Source organism: Eptesicus fuscus, chromosome 7 (genome assembly GCF_027574615.1).
Source record: "Eptesicus fuscus isolate TK198812 chromosome 7, DD_ASM_mEF_20220401, whole genome shotgun sequence".
Classification (NCBI taxonomy): domain Eukaryota; kingdom Metazoa; phylum Chordata; class Mammalia; order Chiroptera; family Vespertilionidae; genus Eptesicus; species Eptesicus fuscus.
In genome coordinates, this window is record NC_072479.1 from 71,543,019 (window position 1) to 71,559,093 (window position 16,075).

Below are 16,075 nucleotides of genomic sequence, written 5' to 3' on the forward strand. Positions count from 1 at the left end.
ACCTTTCTTATATATACCGCACTTCTTTTTTAAGCTCCATTGTTGCTCTCACAACTTGCCTTTTCACTTTGCTATCACTAATCTTCTTAGGACCATGGTGATTTACTATATGTATCTATATGTATAAAAGGCTACTATGCAAAGTGTCCCCTCAGGAGTTCTATCACTTGCTATGATGTGTGCTGACCAACAGGGGCAGCAGCGGGGTGCTGAGGAAGTGAGGGAAGGGGTAGGCGGGGAGGCAGGGAAACTGATTGGCCCTGATCACCGGCCGGGTCTAGGGACCCTACCCATGCACGAATTTCATGCACTGAGCCTCTAGTCTAATCTAATAATAGACAAATATGCAAATTGACCATACCCCCGACACACCCACAAGCCACGCCCACCATCCAATCAGAGCGAGTATGCAAATTAACCCAAACTAAGATGGCTACAGCCACAGAGAGCAAGGTTTCCTAGGTAACAGAGCAAGCCAAGCTTTCTGCCAGCCGTTGCAGGCCTAAGCCTCCACTCAAGCTACAAAGTTTCAATTATAGAAGGTAAACAAATTCAAACAAATGGCGGCAGAATGGATTGAGAGAGCAGGCCAGGGTTGCTGCCGGCAACAGGGGAAGCAAAGCTTTCTGCACACCCTGGCCGGGCCCACCCGCTTAAGGCAACAAAGTTTCAATTATAACCCCAACAGAAATGGATTCGGGCCTCGGAGGGAGCCCCAGGCTTGGCTCTGCTCCAGGCTACAAAGTTTCAATTGTAGAAGGAAAATAAATTCCAGATACCAGGGCCTCTGCTTGGGTTGCCAGGGGGCGTGGCTGGCCTGCAAACCACCACAGGCCCCTCGCTCAGACTGTCCCCGCCCCAAGGGAACCCCACCCTGACCAGGGACACCCTTCAGGGCAAACCAGCTGGCCCCCACCCCTGTACCAGGCCTCTATCCTATCTAATAAAAGAGTACTGTGCAGATTGATCATCACTGCAACACACAATATAGCTGCCCCCATGTGGTCAAAGATCCTGCCCCCATGTGGACACAGGATGGCCACCACAAGATGGCCAGCAGGAGAGGGCAGTTGGGAGGCACCCAGCCTGCAAGGGAGGGCAGTTGAGAAGGACCAGGCCTGCAAGGGAGGGCAGGTGGAGGTGATCAACCCTGCAGGAGAGGGCAGTTAGGGGTAACCAGGCCAGCAGAGGAGGGAAGTAGGGGGCAAACAGGCTGGCAGCAGAGTGGTTAGGGGGTGATCAGGCTGGCAGGCAGAAGCGGTTAGGGGCAATCAGGAAGGCAGGCAGGCAAACAGTTGGGAGCCAGCAGTCCTGGATTGTGAGAGGGATGTCCGACTGCCCTGGGATTGGGCCTAAACGGGCAGTCGGACATCCCTTGAGGGGTCCCAGATTGGAGAGGGTACAGGCTGGGCTGAGGGACTTCCCCGCTCCGTGCACGAATTTCGTGCACTGGGCCTCTAGTTTAATAATAATAAGCAGCAACAAAAGCAAAAAAACATGAAATACTCACAGCACGATTTCCTGAGATGTTAACAACATGAGGTTTAGCAGTAAACTGACTCATCTTCATACCTGTGTTTGTTGCCTGAGAGATGCAGGACTGAACATGCAGGTCCAAGCCTGAAAGGGCTGTCCAGTCAAGAACTGAAGTTTGTTTTGACAATTGAGACATTGTTTTTCCATGAACAACTTGGTTGAGAAATGAACTGTTTGAGATGAGAGGCATTTGAGAACTGGGGTTTGACTGTATTTGCTCTGTAGATTATTGGGAATTTCTGTGGCAGATCTTCACCTGCACTGCTCTCTCTATCCAATTCAGCCCCAGAAGATTGGAAGGAGACTTACGAGAGCTGTGCCAAGTGCCATGATCTCTGGATGTCCTCTGAGAGTATTCAACCATCATCTCTAAATGACTGGGCTCCGTGCACTGCTGCATTCTTCATAAACTTCCTCTGGCTCTTACCGGGGTCATTTTATGTTCCCTTCCCTTCAGAAAGCTCACTGGCTCTAGATCAGGTTGGCCACTGCTTCATTTTGTGAGGTGAGTGCTGGGCGTAGGGCTGTCTTGCTTCACCAAGTTGAAGGATTACAAGTCAGCATGGCTAAAGGAAATTCACTGGTAGTTTGCTAGAGAATACTGATTTAATCTATAGTTTCTGGCTTCTCCACAACCAAATGCATCACTTTTTCTCTGAAAAATATTCAAGTTGAATTACATAGAATTTCCTTTTTGCCATTTTCTGTGGCATTGCTATGTGTAAAAGCCCAAATGAACAGAGTGGCTAAGGCAGCATTGAAACAGCCTAAATAATTCCACAATAGATTAAAGATATAGGGCTAGGGTAACACACCTATATGGTACATAAAGCACATTCATAGCATCATTTTTTCAGCCTTTGTCATAAGCAGTTATATATTTAGGTTTTTTGTTCAAATATCACAACAATTGTTAATATAAGGGGCACAGTTTTCACTACAGTTCTTATTTTCCTCTATGGTCTTTCAACTGCTTCATCTAAGCTTCATTTTCTTTAAATAAAAATGTGGTTGCTTTTTTTTTTTTTTCTGAAAGAATGTTTCTTTTCTAGGTTGGAGAAAATAACACAAACTAAAAAAGAATGTTCAAAATATTGTCTCTGCCACCGGCCATTCCCTGCCTACTTTTGCTGTTCTTATCCAGACTCAGCTGGAATTCCAATTACCTGGGTATCACCGAGCTGAGTGGCAGGTCCGAGGCCCTGAGGGCACGATGTAGACCCCAGTTGATACTAGTAAACTGACCAAGAAAAACAAATGTACACCTTGCTTTAACAGCAATGATTCCCTTTCGCAATCATTAAAACAAAATAGCTTTTATTAGGGATTACATTTTCTCTTGAAATAAATTTGCTAAGCATTTTCCCAAAATTTTCATAGGAGGCAAGGGCAATCGAGGGAGCTTAAAAATAAAATTTGATAATGAATATCATAAACAATGATCTCTTATGTTTAGTGCTTTTGAAAACTTAAGCAACAGGTGCATCATTTCATAAAAATAAAGGAGTTCCATATTTAAATTATGCGTCCTTTAAAAGTTCATCTACTGAGGTCACCTAGTTTCTACTCCTGATACTAACATTTTGATATTTTGTTTTATTTTTCAATTTTTACCCTAGCATTTTTATAAGATAAGTACTAAAATATTTTAAAATATATTTTATTGACTTTTTTACAGAGAGGAAGGGAGAGGGAGAGAGAGTTAGAAACATCGATGAGAGAGAAACATCGATCAGCTGCCTCCTGTACACCCCCTACTGGGGATGTGCCCGCAACCAAGGTACATGCCCATGACCAGAATCGAACCTGGGACCTTTCAGTCCGCAGGCCGACGCTCTATCCACTGAGCCAAACCGGTTAGGACAAATACTAAATTATTATTATTTATAATTTGAATTACTCTCTATTCATTTCTTTCTGAGCCAGGTTTTGTTTTTGTTGTGTTTTCTTCTTCTTTTTTTATTTTATTTTAAGAAATAGGCTTTTGCTGCAGGTAGACATGCACTGTCAGTCAGTGTGAATCAGGGGATGACTCCATCAGCAGACATCCCTCACTCTCCACCCCCAGAAATGAGCTGACATCTAATAATAGTAAAAGGTTCCCCATGTCACTTCACAATATCATCAATCCCATTTATTTCTGTCAACAGACTTGAGGGTTCATCAAAGTGCCCTCTCTTTTACAGAGCAAGAACCAAAGCTCAGCTCCTCCTAGCTGGTCTCTGGTTTCAACCCAGGATAACCTGTGAGGAAAAGGCTCCTCCTGACATTTGTGTTTACTCTTGACTGATACATCATCAAGATCTCACCCTCTGGGACTTTCTGGAATCTCAAGCACAGAAACTACTTTAACTTCATCTATGAGGATATGCACATTTACTTGGACTATAGGCAACATTTCTCTAGGAATCCTATCTAATAAAGAGGGAATATGCAAATTGACCATCACTCTGCCACAAAGATGGCCGCACCTATAGCCACAAGATGGCGGTGCCCAGTCCTCTCAGCCCCACTGGAGTCCCCCAGTCCCGGCGGGGGGTGGGGGTCAGCCGCTGAGAGCAGGCAGTGTGAGCAGCCTAGCAGAATGCTTGCTTCATCACTGCGGCGACAAGGCAAGCATTCCACCCCGGCCACGGAGGGGCTCTGGGCAGCAGGCATGGAGCTGCGGGTTGGGGGGGAATGCTTGTGTCATCGCCCTGGCAACATGGCAAGCATTCCACGCCCGGCCACAGAGGGCCTCTGGCCAGGCCGGGCGTGGAACGCTGCGTCACTGCAGGCCGGGCTGAGGGATTCCCCCCCTCCCCGTCCCCATGCACAAATTTCATGCACTGGGCCTCTAGCTTCATAATAACTGATCATGAGAAATGTGTGTGTTTTTCTCTCACAATTCCTATCACTGTCCTTGAAGTTCTTGTTTCCAACATTAGGTTTCATGGTTAGTGCACTGGTACCAGCTGTAGTCAATGGTCAAAACAGCAAGTCAAGTCATGTCCTCATCCAAAGCAAACATCCTTATTGAGGAAGGTCAAATGTCAATGTAGAAGGAGAAAGTGACTGGAAAAAAGGTACCAAATTAAGTCCCAGAAAAAATCACAAACTGTTTTTTGATTGTAGTATTTCATATGACACCGCTGGACAGATTACTGAATTAAATGCACAGCTAGGGTAAGGTAAATTACCTTTGGGAGAAGTTCAACCACAGAGGGAAAGTGATGTAGTATCACACAGTAGTAGTAGAGAATAGAATTTTATACAACTGAGAGTGTGTGGGGGGAGTTCATTTGCTGGTGAAATGCGATATTCATGGTCTGGGAGGAATAAGATAGAAAAGAAGGAGCAATAAAAAAAATAAGTGGAACCAAGATCCTAAAGAAGCTCAGAGGGAATAAAATTAGTAGAAAAGATGGAGTGGTCAATCCTGAACACCGAAAAGTCATTTCATCCTCTAAAAAGGAGGAAAAGAGATGAGACTGGGTGGGTGGGAAGTAGATACATTTGTAGATTAGAGCAGAACCTGAGATAGATCTTTGGGTACTTCCTTCTACAGAGTATGAGGCAACCCATATGTTATCAGTAGAAGAGCTGCAAGTAAAGGAAGGTGCTCAGGGAAAAGGGTACACATGTGTAATTACTGCTCTAGACAGGAAAGAAATTGGATTAGAAACGAGCAAAGAAGCTGAAAGCAGTGGAGTGTCCTGCTGGGGTTAAAGATGAACTTGTCCGATGCCTGTTTCATACAAGTTCTCTCCATCAACCCTGATTGCCGAAGGATGGAGCAAGACATATGGTCTGTTAGCAAGATGCAAATTTGACTAGACAAAGAGTGGAGTTAAGGAGAAGCAAAAGGAAAAGGTAGGGAATAAAGGAAGCTGACAAAAGAGTAAAGCAATGAACGGAAGCTGCGAAAGGAAGGAATACGACCAGGAGGAACCTCAGGGACCATGAAAACGTGTATCTGTGCTGAACTGGAACAGTAGCTTTGGTGGGAAAAAAAGAAAACGAGAGAGCTGGAAGCATAGGATGTCACCGTCCATGTATGAAGTGTTAGATGTAGAGATTTCAGACACAGCTGCCTGGAGCAACGCTGAAGCCAAGGACTGGCCTTAAAAGTAGGTTTCTAAAACTAGGTGCCTTAGGGCGGGAACTGAAAGCTGGAGCAGGCACTCGAGGGCTGTGTGCTCCTCCACAGGGATGTGGAATTGGAGGATACGCTCCAAAGTGGGGAAGGAATAGACATACGTGAGTTACATATTTGACAGATACCAGAGAATGAGCTGGCGGTGAAAGGAACAGCAACAAGGACTGGCAGAGGATGCAAAAGAGAAGAGGCTTTCTTTTGTTTAAAAAGCAGAGGTCTGCGTTAGCAACAGCGCAGGACCACACTTTGCCCACCTCGCTGGTTGTCCTGAGGCTTGTATGAAATAATGGAAGTAAAAGTCCTCCAAGGAGTGTAAAGTACAATTATTATTATTAGTGTGCAAAATTATAAATAGACAATATATTAGAGCCGCTGCATACAGAATTATCAGACTTACATGCTATTAATACCATTAACATTAGCAACTCATAATGTCTTATTCTTTATCTTAATAGTTCTTGAAGCATTTCATGTGCACACTTCAGCATTTTCTCACAACAATCCTGGGAGGTAAACAGAGAGGGGCCATTATCCACAGATGTGGAAAGGGAGGACATGGTTTGGCTAAGGCCCATACCAGTGACAGAACCAGGACTTAAATTTTGATCATAGAAATGAAGTCATCTAACTCGTATCCTATATAATAAAACCCTAATATGCAAATTGACCGAACGGAGGAACGACCGGTCGCTATGATGCGCACTGACCACCAGGGGTCAGACGCTCAATGCAGGAGCTGACCCCTGGTGGTCAGTGCGCTCCTACAAGGGGGAGCGCCGCTCAGCCAGAAGCTGGGCTCATGGCTGGCAAGCACAGTGGTGGTGGTGGGAGCCTCTCCCGTCTCCACGGCAGCGCTAAGGACCCTAAGTGCTAAGGACCCTTCCGGGAGTGGGCCTAAGCCAGCAGTCGGACATCCCCTGAGGGGTCCCGGACTGTGAGAGTGTGCAGGCCAGGCTGAGGGACCCCTCCCCCCTCAGTTCATGAATGTCGTGCACTGGGCCTCTAGAGAGTAATAAAGAAAATAAGGGATTTCTCAGGTGTTCATTTGCTTCCTGCTTTTCCTATAACTACACCTAGGACACCTGTACTGTGCACCTGGTAACTCTCTGTTCTGTATTTTTTCTTAACCACTGCATAGTAGAATATTAGAACTCTAAGAACTCAAAGGTACTGATTTTGCAAGGAGACTCTATCCTCAACAGCCTCAAATATTTACCTATTGGTACCATTACATCCATATCATCTCTTGGTAGTAAAGAAAAACCCATGAGTCTGTTCCCATTGAAAATGAATATAGAATCATTTTTTGTTGATTTTCAGGAAAATATGATGCCATTCTCAATACAAATATGTCTAGTCTATCCAAACAATGGGAGTGTTTCAAAATTAAAGATATTTTCAAAATAGATTGCTTTAGATGGAAGTCCCTCTTCACTGAAGTTATGCTTCAGTAATGACTATATGTTTATGTTGATGCTTGCTGAATGACCATATTTGAAAATTGGTGAGCCTTGGTTTTCTCATCTGTAAAATGTGTAACCCCGAAGATGGATGTAACATCGTTTTTTAAAGTGCCTGCATGGGGCCTTGCATCTGTGAAACATTCAGTAAGCAGTAAGGGTGATTTTAATCAACCATGACTTAGTATCCCACACATCATCGTTAGAGTATTTCCTTCCTTTGTGTTAACTGTGTCACTGCATTGGCACCAACAAGAGGATATCAACCGTTGCAATCTTGAGTCTGAAACCACAATCTGAGGTGACACTCACAAACAAATTGCTTAAAAGGCGACGTAGACAGGAAAGGCTCTCTTTAAACAAGACACAAAAATCTCAATACAAGGAGAAAACCTTTGGCAAATTCACCAACATTAATAGTCAGAACCTCTGCTCTCCAAGACACACCAAAAAGAAAGTACAACAACAAGGCACAAATGAGGACCTTTATCATATCAACCCAACAATGTGAGTCATGGTTACTATAGGGGACCCTGAGCAACGATCAGTAAACGGTTTTGCAAAAAGCTGCAGCTGGTCCTGCTTTACAAACTCAGGAAAGGCAGGTTTTCCATTTTCTCTTCTTTTTGCTACCTCTCTAACATCTTTCTGCATCTTGGTCCATGCACAGTTGGATCGTCATCATACAAACACACGAACACTTGTCCAAAGCCACACAGTCAGAGCCTGGCTCTTCCACAGCCTCTGCCTCAGCCCCACCCCCTCACTCATGGCTGAGGGCTGGCTGGGGCTCCAGCCACCCTCCTCTCAGTCCTCCCCTTTGCTGGGTCTCCACCCAGGACCACTCTTAGATGTCCCCTCCTCCCACCTCCCTGCAGGGCCAGCCTGGTGTCTGGACTGCCGAGGGGTCTCAGAAGGTAGATGGCAAGTCCCAACATTATACTCTGAGGGAGCCTGAAATTGGACCCCCTGATGCCATGGGCTGGGCTGGGGAGGAGGGTGCGGGAGAGAAAGCTAGTTTCAATCCAGGAACTTTGATGGTAAGTTCCCCTTTGGAGTAAACACCTATGTCTATCTAGAATCTAGATATACACTGGAAATAAGCAAAATGGCAATGGGAGCCAGCACTGGACACACAACTCAACTGCACCCTTACAGACTAATGGGCCACTCAGGTCCTCATGCCTGTCTCAACGCCAGGATGGGAAAGAGGCCTAAGCAGACGTATTATGCAACGCCTAACTGTTCTTGCCTAATGCAACTGGTATAATAGGTTCTGAACAATCCAGATAGCCTTAATAGTAAGGGAATCACTTCTGGGGCATCTTATGATGTGCCAAGCCCTGTCCTTAGCATGGGACCCCTTTGAACTCACTTATTTCTCAGTACAGCCCCTTAGAAAGTGTCTATTGTTAGGTTGAAACACGTAAAATTACCAACATCCAACCATTTTGACCTCAGCTGTATGCGGTGCAGCCTGCATGTCGTCTGCATTTTACAGAGGAAACCCAGCTAGACGCAGAGAGCTTAAGTAACTGGTGGGAAAGTGTCCCAGGCGATCGGGCTTCTGAATCTATGGTTGTTACTGACTACTGAAATATACTGCCTCTCCACCACAGGAATACAAAGAACAGAAATGGTTTCTTCCTGTTTAAGAATTCTGCCCACACATCTGTGCCCCGTCATTCCCAGTCTCCACACACACCAGTCTCTTCTTTACTTGCCTATTTCTTTTCACCCACTCAGCTGGTAATATCAGAATCAAATTTGATTTCTTTTTTTTTATTATTTCTCTATGACCAGAATCCAAATCCTATTGCTTAAGTCTGCAGGAGCTGCAGAATCACAGGGTGTGAGAGCTGGAAGGGGCTTGTGAGATCACTAGTCACTTTTCTAGCACAGATCGTCACCAAGCGAGCCTTACCAAGCCAGGGCAAGAGCCTGTACTCCTGGGTTCAGGTCTGCTCTTCTCTCTTGACCTCAGTCCTCACACTGGACCAAAGCCATTGATAACGCCTCTGCTTCTCTGGAGCTTCAGGACCAAACCCCTCCATGTGACAATAGCTCAGCCTCCATGGCACCCTATCTAATAATAGACAAATATGCAAATTGACCATACCTCCGACACACCCTCAAGCCATGCCCACAAGCCACGCCCACCATCCAATCAGAGCGAGTATGCAAATTAACCCAAACCAAGATGGCTACAGCCACAGAGAGCAAAGTTTCCTAGGTAACAGAGGAAACCAAGCTTTCTGCCTGCCCTTGCCAGGCCTAAGCCTCCACTCAAGCTACAAAGTTTCAATTATAGAAGGTAAACAAATTCAAACAAATGGCGGCAGAATGGAGCTTGAGAGAGCAGGCCAGCGTTGCCGCCGGCAACAGGGGAAGCAAAGCTTTCTGCACACCCTGGCCAGGGCCCACCCGCTTAAGGCAACAAAGTTTCAATTATAACTCCAACACAAATGGCTGCCGGCCTCGGAGGGAGCCCCAGGCGTGGCTCCGCTCCAGGCTACAAAGTTTCAATTGTAAAAGGAAAATTAAATTCCAGATACTAGGGCCTTTGCTTGGGTTGCCAGGGGGTGTGGCTGGCCTGCAAACCATCACAGGCCCCTCGCTCAGGCCGCTCCACACCTCAAGGGAACCCCCACCTGATCCGGGACGCCCTTCAGGGCAAACCAGCTGGCCCTCACCCCTGTACCAGGCCTCTATCCTATCTAATAATAGAGTAATGTGCAGATTGATCATCACTGCAACACACAACATAGCTGCCCCCATGTGGTCAAAGATCCTGCCCCCATGTGGACACAGGATGGCCACCACAAGATGGCCAGCAGGGGAGGGCAGTTGGGAGGGACCAAGCCTGCAAGGGAGGGCAGTTGGAGGTGATCAACACTGCAGGAGAGGGCAGTTAGGGGTGACCAGGCCAGCAGAGGAGGGAAGTTGGGGGCAAACAGGCTGGCAGCAGAGTGATTAGGGGGTGATCAGGCTGGCAGGCAGAAGCGGTTAGGGGCAATCAGGAAGGCAGGCAGGCAAGCAGTTGGGAGCCAGCAGTCCTGGATTGTGAGGGGTCCCATATTGGAGAGGGTACAGGCTGGACTGAGGGACAACCCCCCTCCGTGCACAAATTTCATGCACCGGGCCTCTAGTTTACTATTATAAACTCCATTTTACAAAGAGGAAACTGAAGCACAGAGAAATTAAAGAGATTTACCTCGGGTCACAGAGCATGTAGACCAGTTCCAAAAACCATGCTCTAGACCACCCAGCCATATTCCCTTTGTTTGAGTCAGCAAAGCTCAGACTGCACAATTTTGGGAAGTAGTTCCGATTCTCCCTCCACTCTGGGAGGAGTTGGAAGTCTGATCTGCCAGACCCTCAGAGCCCCCATTAAATATCACATTATATGTAAATGACTGTTTATTGGTCTGTTCTCTCCACAGACACCTTAAGAGAAGTGACTGTTTTACTATTCTTAACAGTCACAGAATTTGACATAATGCCTGACCGTAATCACTAAATAACTATGTGTTGAAAGGCTATCTAACTAATTCGCCTGCCTTCAATTTCTCCTTATTCCAGCCACCTTCCAACCTCAAGTGAGTCAGGGAAACTAGGGAGACATTTAGTTGTAAGTACAATGGGGAAAGATAAGCCCTTCCTTAACAACCAAAGATAAGCCCTTTTATTGTTGTTCCCTAAATGTTTGGTCATCAACTTATCACTCTTGACACTTTTTTTTTTTTTTTTCATCCATAGTCACTGTATCTCAGACCCAAATTATTTTAAATTTTATACTTGGATATTTGAGTGTGAAATAAACTAATTTATTTTATTTTGCCTAATTTATTAGACCAGAAATTAAATCCTTACAAGCAGGTCAAATAAGTACTTTGATCTTAACACAGAGGGTCCTAAAGTATTCATAGTCACAGCGGGCTTCAGAAGTCAATACAGTGAGGTAGATTTTCAAGTGACTTCATTCCTAAATTTGTCAGTCCTGAGGTAGTTCAGACTGCTACTGTTTAAAATCACATGCAAAATTATAATAAACTAGGGGCCCAGTGCACGAATTCATGCACCTTGAAAGGAACTGTGGGCCGCTAGGCTATGGTGGGCACAGGGGCGGGTCTCGGCCCATCCTCCGCACCTCCACATGGCTCCTCCTGCTACGGCCCCTGGTCCCCTCACTGTGGGCAGCCCTGTTCCCGCTGCCACTGCTCCCATGCACTGACAGTACCGGCTCTGCTCGCACTCGCTGATGGCACGGAGTGACTGGAGTCTGTGCCAGCAGCTGGTGCGAGCAGAGCCGGCGCAGTCAGCGGGTGTGAGCGGCAGCTGCTGCCCCAATCACCCCTCAGGAGCAGGGGGAGGTGGAGAAGCCCTCAGGGGCAATCGGGGCTATCGCCGGCAGCAGATACGAGAGGTGGCTGCTGGCCCCAATTGCCCCTCAAGGGAATGGGGAGGTGGAGAAGTCCCCGCTGGGGTGCCTGGCCAGCCTGGGTGAGGGGCTGATGGCTGTTTGCAGGCTGGCCACAGCCCCTTCAGGGTGGGGGGGTCCCACTGGGGTGCCTGGCCAGCCTGGGTGAGGGGCTGATGGCTGTTTGCAGGCTGGTCATGCCCCCTGGTGACCCAAGCTCCCAGCCCCTCCTTTTTTTCTTTTCTTTTTTTTTTTCAGCGCTTCCTTGAGCAGAGGCCAGGGCCAGCTGGAAGCAGGTATCTGGGATTTATTTATCTTCTATAATTGAAACTTTATAGCCTTGAGCAGAGGCCAGGGTCGGCCAGGGCAGGCGGGAAGCTTGGCTTCCTCCATCACCAGGGGCAACCCAAGCCTCCTGCTCGCTCCAGCTCCAAGGCCACCACCATATTTGTTGGGTTAATTTGCATACTTGCTCTGATTGACTGGTGGGCATAGTGGGGTAAGGTCAATTTGCATGTTTCTCTTTTATTAGATAGGATAGATGGTGCTGAGTCAATTGGGTTTCCAAATGAAAAGATGAATTTTTAGTTCTCACATCATATAAAGAACTAATTCCAGATAGATAGATCTTATTATGAAAGGTAAAATAATGAACTCTTTAGAAAAGAACATCTTCTGACCTCAAGTAGGCAAAAGAGCACTAACCACAAAAGAATAATACTAATCAATTGGACTCTATTAAAATGTTCATCAAAAGAAAAAATTAACAGACTGAAAAGGAAAGCCATACTTGGGAGAAGACAGATATCCAACAAAGGAACTATATCTAGATTATATAAAGCATATTCACAAATCATTATGAAAAAGACAACAGAAAAATGGATAAATACTTGGGCACTTCTCAAGACAAGATATCCAAGTGACCAAAAATAAAATAAAATAAAAAGGTGCTCAATCTTGTCAGTCATCAAAAAAATATAAACAAGACCACAATGCCATACAACAATTCTCCCACCAAAATGGCTAAAATGAGAAGAGAAAACAGGAAGTGTTGATAAGGATCTGAAACAAGGGGATCTCTTAACTACTGCTTCTGGGAGTATAAATTATACAACCACTTTGGAAAACTATTTGGCAGATTTCATTGAAGCTCTGTCTATATAAAGCAATTCAATGCTTAGGCATACCCAGCAAAATGTGTACATATGTTTAACAAAGACCTTCATAGGAATGTTCCTAGTAGCACTGTTCCTCAGAATCCCCTAATAGAAACAAAGGGATTAAGTGTGGTATATTCACAGTATGGAGCACTGTATAGCAGCGAGAATGAATAATCTACAAATTTACACAATTTGGGTGAATCTCACCAACATAATGTTGAGCAAAGAATCCAGACACCAAAGAAAGCATACTATATGAATTCCTTTACATAAACTCTTAAAAACTGGCAATGCTGATCTAGGTTTGAATCCCGCTAATCTATGGCGTAGAAGTCAGAATAGCAGTTACTTTGGGGGAAAACAGGTAGAGACTGGATGGGAGTTTATGGAGCACTCAGATATTTTGTTTATTTGATCTGGAAGCTGGAATCTGAAAGAAACTTAAACACGTTTCACTTACTGCATTTACAATTTATTCACTTTCCACATGTATCTCATAAAAATAATAAAAGTCACATGGAGAAGAAACGCTTGATGAATTGTCTTAACACAAAAATACTTAGTAGATAAAGTTTCATCACCACATTCCATTGTGGTAAGGAGGAGTCAAGTATTAGGTCAGGTACTAGTTAGGGGTTGAATTGTGCCCCCTGCTCAAACTCATATATCGAAGGCCTAAACCACACCATCTCAGCATGTGATCTTATTTGGAAATAAGTTGTTGTACATGTGACTAGCTAAGAAGAGGCCACACTGGATTAGGGTGGACCCCTAATCCACAATGACTAGTATAAAAGAGGAAATCTAGACAGAGACATAGTCATGCATAGAGAGAAGATGATGTAAAGACACAGGAGAAGATGGCCATCTACAAGGCAAGAAGGCCTGGAACAGATCCTTCCCTCACAACTCTCAGAAGGAACCAACCCTGCTGATTCCTCGATTTTGGATTTCTAGTCTTCAGGTTTGTGAGACAATGGGTTTCTGTTATTTAAACCACTCAGTTTGAGGTATTTTTTACAGCAGTCCAAGCAGCCCAAAGGGTTAAGTATCTTGTCTATAGACACCCAGCCAGAGGGCAGAGCAGGAAGGGAAGGTGATGTTAAAAGGCGCCTATGCACTAGGGACCCCTTCCACGTGCACACGCGCGCGCACGCACACACACACACACACACACCCCTCATCTAGCAACTCATACACTTGGCAAAACTGCTTTAAGGAATGGGGAGCAATGGAAGGTGTTATGCAGGGACAAGGACATGATTCTTTTCCTGTTTTGGAACAATATAGTGCTCTGAATCATGTGACAAAATGAAGATGGAATATGGAAACCTAAGCCTCCCAAACAGTTCTCTGGGCCCTGTGAGGAATCCTTACAAGGGGCTCATTCCTGACCTGGCAGTGGCTTAGGTCTGGAGTATTTCAAAGAGGGGGTATGAGTAACTTGATTGTTCCAAAGGTTCGATCTTGCTTCCTTCATGGCCTCTTTGAGAATCTGCTGAAAGCTATAAATCCTCTCATCAGACAAATGTCATACTCATCCAAATGTAAGATGATGGGTAAGGGTTTTTAAGGCAGAGGACTGGCTTTTTGCTCTTTCTTCTAGAAATAAAGATGAATGGCTAAAGAAAACGGGATTTCCACTTGTCATCTCAGAGGAAGGCAGCAACTAACTACTGGCTCTATGCCGGGACTCACAGGTATTCTGGAAACTTTGCAACTTTCCCACATTGGTTGTTTTCGCTCTTCCCCTATATCTTTTCCCACAGTAACTAGTAGTTAATTACTTAAAACACAAAGAGATTGTGGGTCTGTCTTTCCGGGCAGAAAGAAAAGGGGATGGAACCCACTCCATAGCCAGGTTTGGGGAAAGTGAGTAACTAAGAGGAGAGGCGCACAGGCTGATGAATCCTCAGGCCTTGTGAATAAAGGAGGCCGTTGTCTCCTTGGGAAGAATTTTCATTCTCTTCCCTGTGGACTTTTTAATATTTTATGTGAACTCCATTTCCCATCATACCCTTATTGCTCCCTCTCTCTCCCTCTCTCTCTTTCTTTCCCTTCCTCTCCTCCCCACCTTCCACTCTGTCTAAAAGTAAAATAAAGTAAAATGAAATAAAATAAAATAATGAATGGGATGGTCATGGGATTGAAGTAATAAGATTTGGATACTAGTCTACTCATCCATTAAGTATGACATTAAGTGTGACAAGTTACTTTATGTCTTTGGGACTGGCTTTTCCTTTCTATAAAATTAGGGGACCAAATATAGATAAGGGACTCAGACATTCTACAATGTAGAATATGAACATACATAATTAAAGCAAAGCAATTTGTAGTCACCACTATGCACAGTGGATAAGTTGGTGTGATATGTGCCAGCATATAGTTGACTAGGAGTTCAGGAAAGTCTAATTCGAGCAAGTTGCACTCTGTCCCTAAAGAAATCGAAACCTAATTTACCTATATTGTAATCCTGTGATCAGCATGCTCTCCCTGCAATTTGCATAACCATTGCTTCAGGCAGGACTAGACCAAAATTGTAGATGGAAAGGAAGAGGTAATGTCTCAGTTCTACAAAAGAGAAAGTTTTGACAAGTACAAGATGCTGAGAAAAAAGAAAACTGCTCATTTGGATGAAAGAAATGAACTCTTTTCAACCATCTAAGATTCCTGCAGCTTTGAGAATAGTTTGTAACTGGCTTTTAATACTCTTGAAGCCTTTTGTTAGAACAAGTGTCCAACTTTTAGATTACACACTTACTTATCTTGAGGGCAGATATGTCCTGAAGATCATGTATAAACACACAATAGGAATGAGATTCAATTCAGAATGAGACAACAGTTATAGTGTAACAGAAACAAACAAATGAACAAACAAGAAAACCCACATAGACAGACATAAAGTTGATTTCATTAATATTTATCAGGGTATTTTACTCACATTTCTGTTTCAAGTGGAATTAAGTGAACAAATTCTCTTAAGTTTTTTTTAAATGGGTCTATTTTTATTAAATGACTAGTGGACCGGTGCACAAAATTCATGCACATTAAAAGGGAATTAATTAGAGGAAATATTTTAATATTGCTATTTGCCCTTTCTCTATAATAGAAGTATCAGAGATGAAAGAAAATTAGTAAAATGTGTATGAAAATATCCCTCCTATCAGAGTCTGGAGCACGCCACGGGACTAGAATCAAGTCCCCACCCACCACCTGCATGCGCTTCGATAATGCAAGAGACCCAGACCCGGCCTGCCCCACCCCCATCAAGCCCCTCCGGGCGAGGGGGTGCAGCCTCAGGTCCCTCAGCCCGGCACCAGGCTGGGGACGTGGCCTGAGGTCCCCTGTCAAGCCCCATGGG